The 15,674-nt window shown below is 44.9% G+C and overlaps 1 pseudogene; it reads left to right on the forward strand.

The window, feature by feature from the left end:
• The window catches only part of LOC125535670, a 38,288-nt pseudogene that overhangs the window by 20,403 nt on the left and 2,211 nt on the right, over positions 1–15,674 (forward strand).

The raw sequence follows: 15,674 nt of genomic DNA on the forward strand, positions 1-15,674 counted from the left end.
TCGCGATTCCTGATCCGATTTTCGTTTTAGTATAACTTTTCGCTCGTTTATCGGAATCAGGCAATTCAAGCGCCTAGAGTTTCGTCTCGAAACCCTCTATCCGTTTCATCAACTTAAACAAGTTTTTGCTACTGTAAAGTTTTCCCTAGATCCAGATTAGTAGAATGAAGTTGTTTTCTTTCACCGTTTGACTTTCGTTGCTTCGTTCGATTTGATTCTTTTTGCGAACCGGAGTTCTTAAGTTGAATCTTCTGGTTAGATCTCTTATTTGAGTTTTACCTGTGCATTAGATGAGTACTTATTGTGTTCTTGTCTGTTTGTATGCAATAGAATACCCGGAGTGCGCCGCTTGTTACTTCGAATCGCTAGGTTTCCCGAATCATCAGCAAGGCAAGTAACACTTTGATCATACCATTTCTACTACCCAGTTTTATTGCATTAGATTAATCCTCACACATTGCATGATTAGGACCTAATTAAATTGTGGGATGGGAAGTAGTTGAGGTAGTACCTATTACCTGTTTATTTTCAAACCTTTGGGAGTTACTTCTACGTTTGCCATTATGCCATGCTGTGCTAGTAGACGTGGATTGGGTGAGTGATATCCATGACAGATGTGAGATTGTTAATTAATGGTTTATCTAAGGTGGCAACTTAAACACACATCTGGGTGGATTGAGGCACCTGGGTATTCCAGGACTTGCTTGTTTTCTTTTGGACCGCCACCCAGGCTCAAAGGGGTCATGAGACTATTCATACTAGAAACTTCCGTGTGCAGCCACAAGCTATTATGGGCTCTAGCATAGTTGACTAAGTCGTGTGAACTCTTACAATGGTAGACTAGCAGATGTAGGGGATGTAGGTGGTACGGTCTACCCGATCGTAAGGTGCTAGTGCTTCTGAAAGACTATGTCTCGGTCATCCGTCTTCTCAAACACCATGTAGTGCGAGAAACCAAACGGAGGCGATCGAGTTTTGTGGGGAAAAGTGCGCAAACCTCTGCAGAGTGTAATAAACTAATCATGGTTAGCCGTGTCCCCGGTTATGGACAATCTTGAGTGTCTAGTACCTGGATTATCATGTGAATCTCAACATGTTACTCTAAATTAATTTTGTTGGGCTTTCTTTAATGATGATGCTTAATTGGGATTGAGAATGCTGTCAACCATTCTCAATGTTTAACAACCACCATGATAGATAAATAAATTTATTCCTTTGTAGTAGGGAAAAATTGGCTTTTCGCAAAACAGTAACCATAGAGCTTTCCACCAAGCCAAATATGCATATAGTATAGCTGTTTCATTCCATTATTCTCTATGTGTTACCTTGCCAGCATATTCCATGTGCTGACCCGTTTCGGGCTGCAACGTTAATGTTGCAGACTTTTCAAACGACGATTAAGGAGTTTTTAGGTCGTGGTTCTATACTCAGTGATGCCGTTGGAGTTGATGGACTCACTTATCTTCCAAGCCTTCCGCTGTTATTGTTATTAGATGGCCTTAAGCCATATTTATTGTAATAAGTTCTCTATGGAGACACTCGATATAATAAGTGTGTGATTGCTACTCTGTTATAAATCCTCCGAGTACTGTGTGGTGTCAGCATTACTGATCCAGGGATGACACCGGAGCACAGAGATCAGACTGTTTGAGGTCTGGTCGCTACAAAACCAAACTGATAATTCAAAGAGACTTGTAACGATAACCAAACATACATAAAAGATTTCAGAGAAGAATCAAATATTGTTCATAGATAAACTTGATCATAAACCCACAATTCATCGGATCTCGACAAACACACCGCAAAAAGAATTACATCGAATAGATCTCCAAGAAGATCGAGGAGAACTTTGTATTGAGATCCAAAGAGAGAGAAGAAGCCATCTAGCTAATGATTATGGACTCGAAGGTCTGTGGTAAACTACTCGCACATCATTGGGGAGGCTATGGTGTTGACGTCGAAGCCCTCCGTGATCGATTCCCCCTTCGGCGGAGCTCCGGAAAAGTCCCCAAGATGGGATCTCCACAGAAGGTTGTGGCGGTGGAAATAGGGTTTCGTGGTGCTCCTGGATGTTTTCGAGGTATATGAATATATATATATATATATATATATAGGAGGAAGAAGTAGGTCGGTGGAGCTGCGAGGGGCACACGAGGGTGGGGGCGCGCCCAGGGGGCAGGCGCGCCTCCCTGCCTCGTGGCCGCCTCGCTTATTTCTTGACGTCTACTCCAAGTCCCCTTGATCACGTTTGTTCCAAAAATAACTCTCCCGAAGGTTTCATTCCGTTTTATATTCCTTTTCTGCGAAACACTGAAATAGGAAAAAAAAACAACAATTTGCACTGGGCCTTGGGTTAGTAGGTTAGTCCCAAAAATAATATAAAAGTGTATAATAAAGCCCATTAAACATCCAGAACAGATAATATAATAGCATGGAACAATTAAAAATTATAGATACATTGGAGACGTATCAGGTGCCCTCTCTCTACCTCTCTATATATAGGGGATGGGAGGAGGGGGTGGCACCCCTAGGGTTTCCCCTAGGGGGTGGCGGCCAGGGCAGATGCGATCTCCCCTAGGGTGACTTGCCCCCCAAGCCGGGAGGTGGGAAGCCCTAGGGGAATGCCCCCAACCCTCTTGGTTAAGTGAGATGGGGGGAGGGGGCGCTCAACCCCTTAGTGGGCTGGTTTGCCCCCTCCCCTCGGCCCATGGGGCCCCCCAACACTTGTCGGGCCCCCCGAAACCCCTTTCGGTGACGCTGGTCATCACCTCATACCCACAGAATAGTTCCGGACTCCAATACCCTTCGTACAATATATGGATCTTCACCTCCGGACCATTCAGGAGTTCCTCGTCACATCCGAGATCTCATCCGGAACTCCGAACAACCTTCGGTAACCACCATAATGACTCAACTATACTTATATCGTCACCAAACATTAAGTGTGTAGACCTGGCATGTTCGAGAACTATGCATACATGACTAAGACACCTCTACGGTCAATAACGAATAGCGGGACCCAGATGCCCATATTGGTTCCCACATATTCTACAAAGATCTTATTGGTCGAACCTTGATGTCAAGGATTCAGCTAATCCCGTATGTAGTTCCCTTTGTCTATCGGTATGTTACTTGCCCGAGATTCGATCGTCGGTATATCCATACCTAGTTCAATCTCGTTACCAGCAAGTCTCTTTAATCGTTCTATAATGCACCATCCCGTGACTAACTCATTAGTCACAGTGCTTGCAAGCTCATTGTGATATTGTATTACCGAGTGGGCCCTGAGATACCTCCCCATCATACGGAGTGAGAAATCCCAGTCTTGATCCATGCCAACTCAATAGACACCCTTGGAGATACCTGTAGAGCACCTTTATAGTCACCCAGTAATGTTGCAACATTTGGTACACACAAGGTACTCCTCCGGTGTCAGTGAGTTGCATGATCTCATGGTCATAGGAACATATACTTGACATGTAGAAAATGATAGCAATAAACTTGACACGATCATATGCTACGTTCATAGTTTGGGTCTTGTCCATCACATCATTCTCCTAATGATGTGATCCCGTCATCAAATGACAACTCATGTCTATGACTAGGAAACCATAGCCATCTTTGATCAACGAGCTAGTCCGGTAGAGGCTCACTGGGGACATGTTGTTGTCTATGTACCCACACATGTATTTGAGTTTCCAATCAATACAATTATAGCATGGATAATATATGATTATCATGAACAAGGAAATATAAGAACAACCAGCCTCTAGGGCATATTGCCAACAGTCTCCCACTTGCACTTGAGTCAATAATATAGCATTACATGGTAATGAATCTAACACCCATAGAGTTCTGGTGTTGATCATGCTTTGCCCGTGGAAGAGGTTTAGTCAATGGATCTGCAACATTCAGATCCGTATGTATCTTGCAAATGTTTATGTCTTCCTCCTTGACATAATCGCGGATGGAATTGAAACGTCGCTTTATGTGTCTGGTCCTCTTGTGAAACCTTGGCTCCTTGGCTAGAGCAATGGCACCAGTGTTGTCACAAAACAGAGTCATTGGGTCCAGTGCACTGGGCATAACTCCAAGATCTGTCATGAACTGCTTCATCCAGACACCTTCCTTCACTGCCTCCGAGGCAGCTATGTACTCCGCTTCACATGTAGAATCAGCAACCACGCTCTTCTTGGAACTGCACCAGCTTACCGCTCCACCGTTTAGAACATATACATATTCAGTTTGAGACTTAGAGTCATCCGGACCAGTGTCGAATCTTGCATCAATGTAACCCTTTACGACGAGCTCTTGATCACCTCCACAAACGAGAAACATTTCCTGAGTCCTTTTCAGGTACTTATGGATATTCTTCACCGTTGTCCAGTGATCCACTCCTGGATTACTTTGAAACCTTTTGGCCATACTTATGGAAAGGCTGACATCTGGTCTTGTGCACAACATCGCATACATGATAGAGCCTATGGCAGAAGCATAGGGGATGACCCTCATATTTTCTCTATCCTCTGTAGTCGTTGGGCATTGAGTCTTACTCAATTACACACCTTGCAAAACAGGCAAGAACCCCTTCTTGGACTGATCCATTTTGAACTTCTTCAAAATCTTATCAAGGTATGTGCTTTGCGAAAGTCCTATTATATAGGAGGAAGAAGTAGGTCAGTGGACTCCCGAGGGGGCCACAAGCCATGGGACGCCCCCCAGGGTGCGCCCATGCGGCTTGTCGCCACCTCATGGTTCTTCTAACTTGGACTCCAAGTCCTACGAGTGTCTTCTGGTCCAAGAAAATCATCGCAAAAGTTTTATTCCGTTTGGACTCCGTTTGACATTCCTTTTCTGTGAAGCTAAAAAACAAGGAAAACAGAAACTCTCATTGGGCTCTAGGTTAATAGGTTAGTCCCAAAAGTAATATAAAATATCATATTAATGCATATAAAACATCCAAAACAGATAATATAATAGTGTGGAACAATCAAAAAATTTAGATACGTTGGAGACGTATCAAGCATCCCCAAGCTTAATTCCTACTCGTCCTCAAGTAGGTAAATGATAAAAATATAATTTTTGATGTGGAATGCTACCTAATATATTTATCCATGTAATTTTATTTATTGTGGCATGAATGTTTAGATCCATAAGACTCAAAACAAAAGTTTAATATTGACATAAAAATGATAATACTTCAAGCATACTATAAAGCAATCATGACTTCTCAAAATAACATGGCCAAAGAAAGCTATCCCTACAAAATCACACAAAATATTCAAATCATGCAGAACCCCGATGACAAGCCAAGCAATTTTTTCATACCCTTGATGTTCTCAAACCTTTTTAACTTTCACGCAATACGTGAGCATGAGCCATGGATATAGCACTATAGGTGGAACAGAATATGGTGGTTGTGAAGAAGAAAAAGAGATGGAGATAGTCTCACATCAACTAGGCGTATCAATGGGCTATGGAGATGCCCATCAATAGATATCAATGTGAGTGAGTAGGGATTGCCATGCAACGGATGCACTAGAGCTATAAGTTTATGAAAGCTCAAAAATAAACTAAGTGGGTGTGCATCCAACTTGCTTGCTCACGAAGACCTAGGGCAATTTGAGGAAGTCCATCGTTGGAATATACAAGCCAAGTTATATAATGAAAAATTCCCACTAGTATAAGAAAATGACAACATAGGAGACTCTCTATCATGAAGATCACGGTGCTACTTTGAAGCACAAGTGTGGAAAAAGGATAGTAACATTGCCCCTTCTCTCTTTTCTCTCATTTTTTGTGGGCTCCTTTGGCCTCTTTTATTTTTTGTTAAGTCCGGAGGCTCAGCCCAACTTGTGAGGGAATCATAGCCTCCTTCATCCTTTCCTCACATGGGACAATGCTTTAATAATGAAGATCATCACACTTTTATTTACTTACAACTCAAGAATTACAACTTGATACTTGGAACAAAATATGACTCTATATGAATGCCTCCAGCGGTGTACCGGGATGTGCAATGAATCAAGAGTGACATGTATAAAAATATGAAAGGTGGCTTTGCCACAAATACGATGCCAACTACATGATCATGAAAAGCAATATGACAATGATGGAGCGTGTCATAATAAGCGGAATAGTGGAAAGTTGCATGGCAATATATCTCGAAATGGCTATGGAAATGCCAGAATAGGTAGGTATGCACTGGTACACGTCGGTGCTATACAAACAGTTTTTAACCCCTTTCCATGATGGCATTTGGAACTGTCTCCAAGTGAGTGTGGGCGATGGGGGGTCCTTCCCACACGACCCAGAAACCGTCGGGGATAGGGAGCCAAGATGCATATACAGTACTCCTACTCGTTTGTGCTTGCATTGCCATCGTAGTCGGTATTCTGTGGTGCTACATTTACGATGCGCGGCCCATCACAAGCGGTTCACTATTATATAACATGTATGATAAGCATACAATCACACACATTCGCATTTCCCAAACCATATGTGATAACTAATTAAGAAGATTAGCTAATCGTCATACGAGTGTTGGACAGGATTACGAAATGTCGGACCGTCGTAACATCGTCGTACACAACAGCTATCACACACGCTATTCTGTGGTGCAACGTTCACGATGCATACTTCATCAGAAACAGTTCATGGTTGCGAATCTTGTACGATAAGACAACTAACACAGACATTTATTTTGCCCGCACCGTTTGTGATATTATGTGGCATCACACACGCTTTGCAAACGGCAACTGTGTGCATGCTTGCACACGTTTCCTCTCTGCGAACCGTGTTGGATTATGGTGTATATCGCAAACGTTTGTGTTTTACCAACCGTGTGTGCCATAATGACCTGGAGGGCGTAATTTCACCGTAATTTAATTGCCGCTATTTCAAATTGTATCGGATTTGGATTTGGATTTGAATTTGAATGTATGTTGTAGCTTTATTCATATCCATCAGGTTCAAACAACCAATGCATTATTTGATTCATAGGTACATATGTTAAAGAATTACATAAGAACCAAATAAAGAATGATGAACCGTAGTTCTATACTTGTACTATTAAAGACGGTAAAGAAAGAGGCAAAATACATTCTGGTTGCTGAACAAGGTGAAGCGGAATGCCCATATTGTTCCCTCCTCCATGCAGAAGGCACGCATGACTCTAGTCCAACCCATTGTGATGGTCGACCGCCCATCCTTCACGGTCTTCATGAAAACATCTAGATAATCATCGTGTTCTGGTAAATACTTTAACCTTCACATGCCCACCAATCATGTAGTTTGAGAGGTAATCTTGAGTAAACTGCTTTGGCAACCACTGCAAAGGAAAAAAGATTCAGACATTGTCATCTAACACAACTCATTATGGGCAGTAAAAAGAATGCTGCAGAGTTCTTACTTACCATCCTGCAGTTTGTTGTTGTCTTGGATAAAGTGTAAACAAATAGTTTAATTGCCATCTTTTGACCCATTTTACTAACAATCTTTATCAGCTTCCTCACTTGATGTTGGTTCATCGATATCTCATTGCCACATACGTAGAAAGGGTCGAAGCACGGATCTTTACCATTGACATATGTACCTAAATGCACCAAGTTAATATTAGAAGCTAAACAGCAATTGCACAATGATGTAGTGCAACACTCTTTTATAATATCTTATAACATCCAATATACTCACATATTAGATGAATTAACATCTTATATTATGGGCCGGAAGGAGTTTATTGCATTCTTACAAATTATCGGCTGATTAACTGCTATTGTATCCATGGGTTAGAGTTAGTTTGAGCTAGTTCGGGCTCAAATAGCCCTGAATTATATCCAAACATAAGGGCTTGTTTAAGCTAGTGGCATCCAACCCACCCAAAAAAATATCCAACCCAAGAGGTGCTAAGTGAAGCTAGTTCTCCTAGTGCATTTATAGTCAATCTAACCCTGTCATCCAAACACCTCTTTGGATGGAGTTAGTTTAGGGTTAGTCATGAGCTAGAAACTAACTCTAACCTCTAGCTAAGTTGAGTATCCAAACATGGTTGTGTTGTTGTTGTTGTTGCTGTTGTCAAAAAAACATTAAGGTAACACTTCTGTCAAAAAAAAACATTAAGGTAACACTCTTCCTTGTTGCTATGTAGCCTAGGATTGCATATTTAGACATTAAGTACAGTGCATGTTGCTATATATATTACATATGGCCCTAGTTAACCTAACGATAAATGGGTTACAGATATATTTAGCTAAAAGTCTGATTCACCGATTAGTCCCTTATCAGCCCCCGGCCTATATGGTACCAGCTACCAATATCCCGAACAGTGAGTATGTATAAGCCATGGGATGAAACTAACCTCGATGGAAAACAACAATCGTTCCCACAATTGTCCTATGTAGGTACATCGAGAGGCGTTTTAAGCACAACAGGCTAAACATCAACCAAAATTATGCATGGCAGACAAAATAATCTCCAAAATATAGCTTCAGTGTGCAGGTTTAAGCATGCTAGTAAGGCAAAACAAGTCAAAAGGTGTGTTAACTGCAACAGGCCCAACATTTAACAACAAGCAAACATAGTCATTCAAACTGGTATTGTTCCGGTCTAAGTACACTGGTTATTGTTAAATAAAAATGGAAAGGCATGTTAACTACAAGATGCAGCAACCAAATCTAGTCATTCATAGTGGTATTGCTGAAACTGGTACTGATGAAATTGAACTGCACAGTTCATATTTGCACATATAGAACATCACATTGTGAATAACTGGAAAAAACAAGGAATACTACGAACAACCAAAGATAGCATTTGAAACTGGACATATGCTAACTACAAACAACCGAACAATCAAAAAACATCAAAAGAGGCATATGCTAGCTATAACAGGCTTAACAGCAAGCAAATATATGCATTCCTATCGATATGTTTAAAATTGGATTGATGAAATGTACTACACAGTAAATAATTGCACATATAGAGCATCACATTGTGAACAACTGAAATAAACAAGGCATACTGCAAACAACCAAATATAGCAATTAAAACTGGACATATTCTCACTACACTACAAAAGGGACTCGACAAAACAAATCATGGGTTTCCCCCTGTGAAGAGGCATGGCAAAACAAATCATGGGTTTCCTCACTTGTCACAGATGGGCTCGTTCCCGTGGGACCCTAGATGCGCTCCATGTTGTCGCAGATGGGCTCCTTCCCCTTGGAAGAGCATGGCTGTAGGGTGCCCTCCCTGATGTCGCAGATGGGCTCTTTCCCCTTGGAAGAGCCGGGGAGGGTGCCCTCCTCATGGTCATCATCGATGAGGTCTGACTTGGAAGCTGTGGATCCCAAGCCAGCATCACGGAATGTGTCCTTCAGAAATGACAAAAGGGGCTCGATGCCGATGTAGGATGGCAAATTGTTGACAATGAGCCAAAGGAGATCAACGGTGGGGCCATGGATGAGACCGACGGTGGTTGAACTCGAGGGGTTGGGGTGGGCCACTTAACCTGTGACATAGCCCACCTCAGGCCATCTCTGTCGATGACCTCGATGTCATAGCCGGCGTCTGAGACATACCCGCATACTCTAGCCCGCTGTTTGAGTGCCTGCAGCCAGTAATGGTCGTCAGCTTCCTCGGTGACGTCGGGCGAAGAGACCGCGATACACCTATTTTGGGCTAGTCGCTCCTTGAGCTCGTAGCCGAGCTTAGGCTGCAACGCTCTAGAGTGGGGGATGGGGATCTATGGGAAAGGGGGCGTTTGGCAGGCGTCATCTAAGAAACTAAGGGCAGCCTGGGTATGGAGATCGGTGCATAAGCTGCAAGGGAAAACCGGCAGATGTTGACAATGGAGGCCTTGCGGCGGCGGTGACAGCGGGGACCTTGCTAGGGTTTCGGGTGAGGGAGGGTGTGTGTGTGTGTGCGTGCCCGAGGAGGTTTTGGTGTGTGTGGAGGGGGCGGGGTGTGTTTGAGGAAATGACGTGGGTACTGAAAATTTTACTACGCGGGAGTCAGACGCGGGAGTGAAATGCTGGGGCTATTGAAAATTTTGATGATGGTGCATCACACACGGTCCGGAGATAACAACCTTGTGTTATGAAACAGAAAAACACTCGAGGTGGGCAGATATTTTCGAGGGATGTAGGCGGGATTGGGAACAAGAAACATCACACACGGTCGAAACACAATAACCGTGTGTTGTCAAACAGAAAAAGGTGTAGGGAGGTAGATATTTTTGAGAGGGAAAGCCTCATGCCCTCGTGGAGCCCAATGTACTGTGTGGATGTGTGCGTGAGAGGGGCACCGGCGTGGCACATGGTTAGTTTGAGTGAATCGTGTCTCTTGCGTCATTCGACTTGTCTAATGTTCATAAATCTGGCGAAAAATGACATGGGAGAGGGTTAGAACACGAACAAGCTTGCATGTGGACCAAATTTATGTATGAAAAATGGTAGTTTGATGTTCAAATAACAAATGCAACTTCGATGTGGCACCTATCTGGCAAAACACACGGTATTTCTTGCCGCCCCCCCTCATGTCGGCATGAAGGGAATCCTAAGCTATGAATGCATGCCCCCACCGAGGTTCACCTAGCAAAGTGCGAAGTAGCTAGCAGCCCACCTCGTGTCGGCACGAAGGGAATCCTAAGTATACCTAGCCAAACCTTGGGCCAGGCCGGGCCTAGCCAAGCCCGAGGCAAAAAACCTAGGCCTGGGCCCGGCCCGGCCCGGCCATCGGGCCTGGTTTTTGGGCCCAAGCCTGGCCTGAACGCGTAAAAGCCCGCCGGGCCTCTTCAGAGAAGTGCAAAAATGACGGGCCCGGGCCTGGCCTGGCCCGGGCATCGAGCTCAATATCTAGGCCCGAGCCCGGCCTAGGGGCAGCGTTGGGCCGGCCGGGCTTCCCATGGCCAGGACTAATCCTAAGCTATGAATGCATGCCCCCTCGTGTCGGCACGAAGGGAATCCTAAGCTATGAATGCATGCCCCCCTCAACTGAGGTTCACCTAGCAAAGTGCGAAGTAGCTTGAGGCCCCCCCTTGTTTCAGCACAAAGGGAATCCTAAGCTATGAATGCATGCCCCCCCAACCGAAGTTCACCTAGCAAAGTGCGAAGTAGCAGCCCCCCCCACACTTTCAGTCGGCGGGCCAGAGAGGCATCTCACCAAGATGGATCGTAAAACGGACCAAGAATAATCCACCTTGGTCGTACAACCTCTCTCTTGTTGTTGGTCAAAGTGATGGCCGTCCATGCGACCCCGGAGATGGGCTAGCTCGCCAATAATCACGCAAGTAGCTAGTCCCCGAAGACAACCACCGCATGCATGTGGCCCAAACATATATATGTATGGATAGGTGTGTTTTTAAATACACAATGGAACAACTTTGATGCGGCATCGTGATTTCGAACTAGAAATCCCCACACTGAGTGAGGGTTATTAGGTTGACGATGCATATGTATGTTACACCACACTTCAAGCCGACGACGGGGATTCATGCATGCATGCATAGTATATGCGGTCAAAGTTAATTAGGTCCGAACCTCACCATGACTTGTACTACGATTACACAAACCAAAGGAAGAATCCGCCATCATAACCAATCTTGTTGTCGGTCAAGGTGATCATGGATGTCCACGCGGGGCCACGAATATATAGGCTTGTCGCCGATAACCACGCGAGGGAGTGTACCGTTCGAACACAACCACTACATGCATATGTATGGAGGTGATGCGTGCATGCATGTTTGAATACCATTTCACAACATTGATGTGGCGCGTGCGTCAAAAATCATACAGTCCCCACATAGAGTGAGATCGGTTCATGACGTGTCATTGTACTAGCCACTTCGACTCGATGGGAGGGATTCATGCGTACACATGCATGTGTGTGTGCTCAAACTGTATCATGTAATCCCAGAGGGTGACCTATATATACCGTATTACAAGAAAAAAATAATCCCTCCTAAGTCAAATTAACCTCTCTTGTTGTCAGGCAAAAAGTAGTGATGGACCAAGCGGGCCCACAGATGGAAAGCATCGATATCACTGATAACCACTTTAGTGGGTGAGAGAGCACAACCACCATCGCTTTGCATGTGGGCCAAACGTATGTTGAATACCCGAAATGCACAACTTTGATGTGCCACATGCGTCAAAAACCGTAAACCCCCCACACGGAGCGAGGTTCATGAAGCATAATACATATGATGGTCCCCTTCCCCCTCTTCGACGCATACTATATGCTCCTACCATAATTCAACCCAAAAAGAATCCTCCTCGATGGTGAAATTAATTAACCTCTCCCGATGTATGTCAAAGTGATACATGCATCGACGATGGCCTCGTGGGCCCACAGATGCAAGTGTCACACTTGAGTGTCCTAGCTAGGATAACCACCGCCTGCATGCATGTGGGCCAAAGAAGTGTTGTGTGATGTTTGAATAGTCAATTTCACAACTTTGATGTGGCACGTGCCTCGAAAACCGAAAAGTCCCAACACTGAGTGAGGTGTACTTGTTCACGGACGCATACGTATTGTATATATGCTAGTCACCTCCCACCTCTACAACACGTACTATATACCACCATAACACACACAAAAAAGATTCTACCTTGCTGGTCAAATTAACATCACTACCGGCTGTTCGTCAAAGTGATGGACGATGACCTCATGGGCCCACGGAAAGCGTCACACGTGAGTATCTAGTGTCGTGTAGGACAACCATCGACTGCATGTGGACAAAACATATATGTATGAAAGGGTTGTGTAATGTTTTAAATAACGAATTCATGACTCTAATGTGGCACCTGCTGAGGGAGTCCTAGACTAAGGGGTCCTCGGGCGTTCGTCCTGTTGGACATGGGCCGGACTGATGGGCTACGAAGATACAAGACCGAAGACTCTCACCCGTGTCTGGATGGGACTCTCCTTGGCGTGGATGGCAAGCTTGGCATTCGGATGTAAAGATTCCTTCCTCTGTAACCGACTTTGGATAACCCTAGTCCCCTCCGGTGTCTATATAAACTGGAGGGCTTAGTCCGTAGGGACAATCATAATTAGATAGGCTAGACTTCTAGGGTTTTAGCCATTACGATCTCGTGGTAGATCAACTCTTGTAACCCCCATACTCATCAATATTAATCTAGCAGGACGTAGGGTTTTACCTCCATCGAGAGAGCCTGAACCTGGGTAAACATTGTGTTCCCTGTCTCCTGTTACCATCAACCTCGGGCGCACAGTTCGGGACCCGCTACCCGAGATCTGCCGGTTTTGACACCGACATTGGTGCTTTCATTAAGAGTTCCGTTGTGTCATCGTCAGGAGGTTCGATGGCCCAGTCAATAGTCTACAACAATGTTATCCAGGGAGAAACCTTCCTCCTTGGACAGATCTTCGTATTCGGCGGCTTCACACTGCGGACCAACTCGCGTGGCCATCTAGAGCAGATCGATAGCTACGCCCCTGGCCGCCAGGTCTGATTTGGAAGCTTCAACTATGTCGCGGATATCCGTAGAGACTTGATCTTCGACGGATTCGAGACCATAGCAGCCGCTCCCTATCACCACGATGAACATGACTTAAATCTGTCATCGGACCATGCCTAGGGGATAGCGCTTGTAACTGCTCTGGCCCTAGATCTGGAGTAGATTGCGCCATCCGAGGACGGGACGCTCAACCCCACCACGGAAACCGTAGACTCAACAGCGTCAGAGCCACACACCGACCCAACCTCGCGTGGGATCCGTGTCACCGGAACCTCGGACCCGTTTCCGGCTACAAGTTCTGAACCATGGGAGTCCGTGCACGACGAGCTTGATCAGGCATCGATCGTCGAATTCAGCTCCGTGGACATCTTTCGGCACTTGCCTTTAGGCGACATGCTAAACTCACTAAAACACTCTCCTTAGTGGGGGACTCTCAGCCGAATTATATCCGGTTTGAACTAGAGGCTGATGACGGAGAATTCTGCTTCCCACCCCCACCCACTTAATAGCCACTGTCGAAGACTTAATCGACATGCTCGATTACGGCTCCGAAGACATCGACGGTATGGACGACAATGCTGGAGAGGAGCAGGCCGAAAACCCACCGTTCACCGGACGATGGACGGCCACCTCCTCATACGATGTATACATGGTAGATGCACCAAACGAGAACAGTGGCGATGACAAGGAAGATCCGGTTGAGGATAAACCTCCTGAGATACAACCAAAATGTCGGCGTCAGCGGCGCCGCTCTAAATCACGTCGCAGCAAATACAGCAACACCGGCACATGAGAAGATAACACTCCAACGGTGCCAAAGATAATGAAGACCCCGTTGAGGCAACTTCCGAACAAGATGAACAGGAAGATGGGCGAGTCAACCCTGATGAACAGGCCACACACAAAGACTCGAGGGACAGCAATTATCTTCCACTCTCCGAGGATGAGGTGAGCCTCAGCAACGTGGATTTTATCGTGCCTAAGGAACCTCTCGAGCAGGAGCGCTTCAAGCGCCGGCTAATAGCCACTGCAAGGAGCCTGAAAAAGAAGCAACAATAGCTTCAAGCTGATCAAGATCTGCTCAATGACAGATGGACTAATGTCCTGGAAGACGAGGAGTACGGCCTCAAGCGACCAATCAAAATTTACCCGAAGCGCAAATTACTACCTCAATTCGATGACAAGGCGTTGGGGCCCGTGCCATTAGCACACAATGCGGTTGACCGACCACCACGTGGTCGGGACAAAGCGACAACCCAAGCCAAACACCAGCGTGTACCACCTCGCAATAAAGATAGAGACAAAACTACTCAGGGATACACATACGATCTCCGGCAGGGCCTGAAGAATAAAGTAGGTCCGGCCAAATCGATCTATGGATCACAAGGGCGTGCCTCGACGCATGACGACGGCTATCGAGCCGAACATGGCAAGCATTGTTACGTCCAAGCCGAAAATCGCAGACAGACTCCATGTGAAATACGTCGCGACCTAGCCATGCATAACATAGAAATCACACGTGGAAGGGGTGGGAAATTGTTTTAAGATACCTAGTTGGCATTGAAAGGAAAATCGTAATTTTTCGTTAGGTATTTGACCAAATAGGATCGTCCAGTTCCTACAGAACCTATCACTAAAATACCCGATAGGGCTAAGCGGAACGAAAAGGGTTTTCCATGAGATGGTAAATGAAAACGATTAGTCCCACACGAGGTTTGGGAATAAGTGATTGTCTGATAATGAGCAAGGAATATACGTCTTTCTGCTAAAGAGGATCTATTAAACTCATAATTCATTAGATCCTTGTTATCAATGCCAACTAGGTATCATAAGTAAATGGATCCCGGTTGTTCAATCCTTTGATAACCAAGGTCATTCTTTGCTAAAGAGAAATGATCAATATGAGTCAGACTCAATAGAATTGGATCCATTCCAAATAGCGAGAATTAGGATTCTTGATCCCTCTCAATCTCTCTTTCAATTCGAGGATCCAGAGAGGTGTTTTCATAGTCATCTCCGAATATTTGCCATCTCGGAATATTTTCGATTTCATTTTTCTATGATATGTCTTTCTATATGAAAATTGGTTATTTACGATGTACGATGATCCCTGTTAAGCATCCATGGCTGAATGGTTAAAGCGCCCAACTCATAATTGGTAAATTTGCGGGTTCAATTCCTGCTGGATGCACACGA

The sequence above is a fragment of the Triticum urartu genome, chromosome 2, assembly GCF_003073215.2.
Source record: "Triticum urartu cultivar G1812 chromosome 2, Tu2.1, whole genome shotgun sequence".
Lineage (NCBI taxonomy): Eukaryota > Viridiplantae > Streptophyta > Magnoliopsida > Poales > Poaceae > Triticum > Triticum urartu.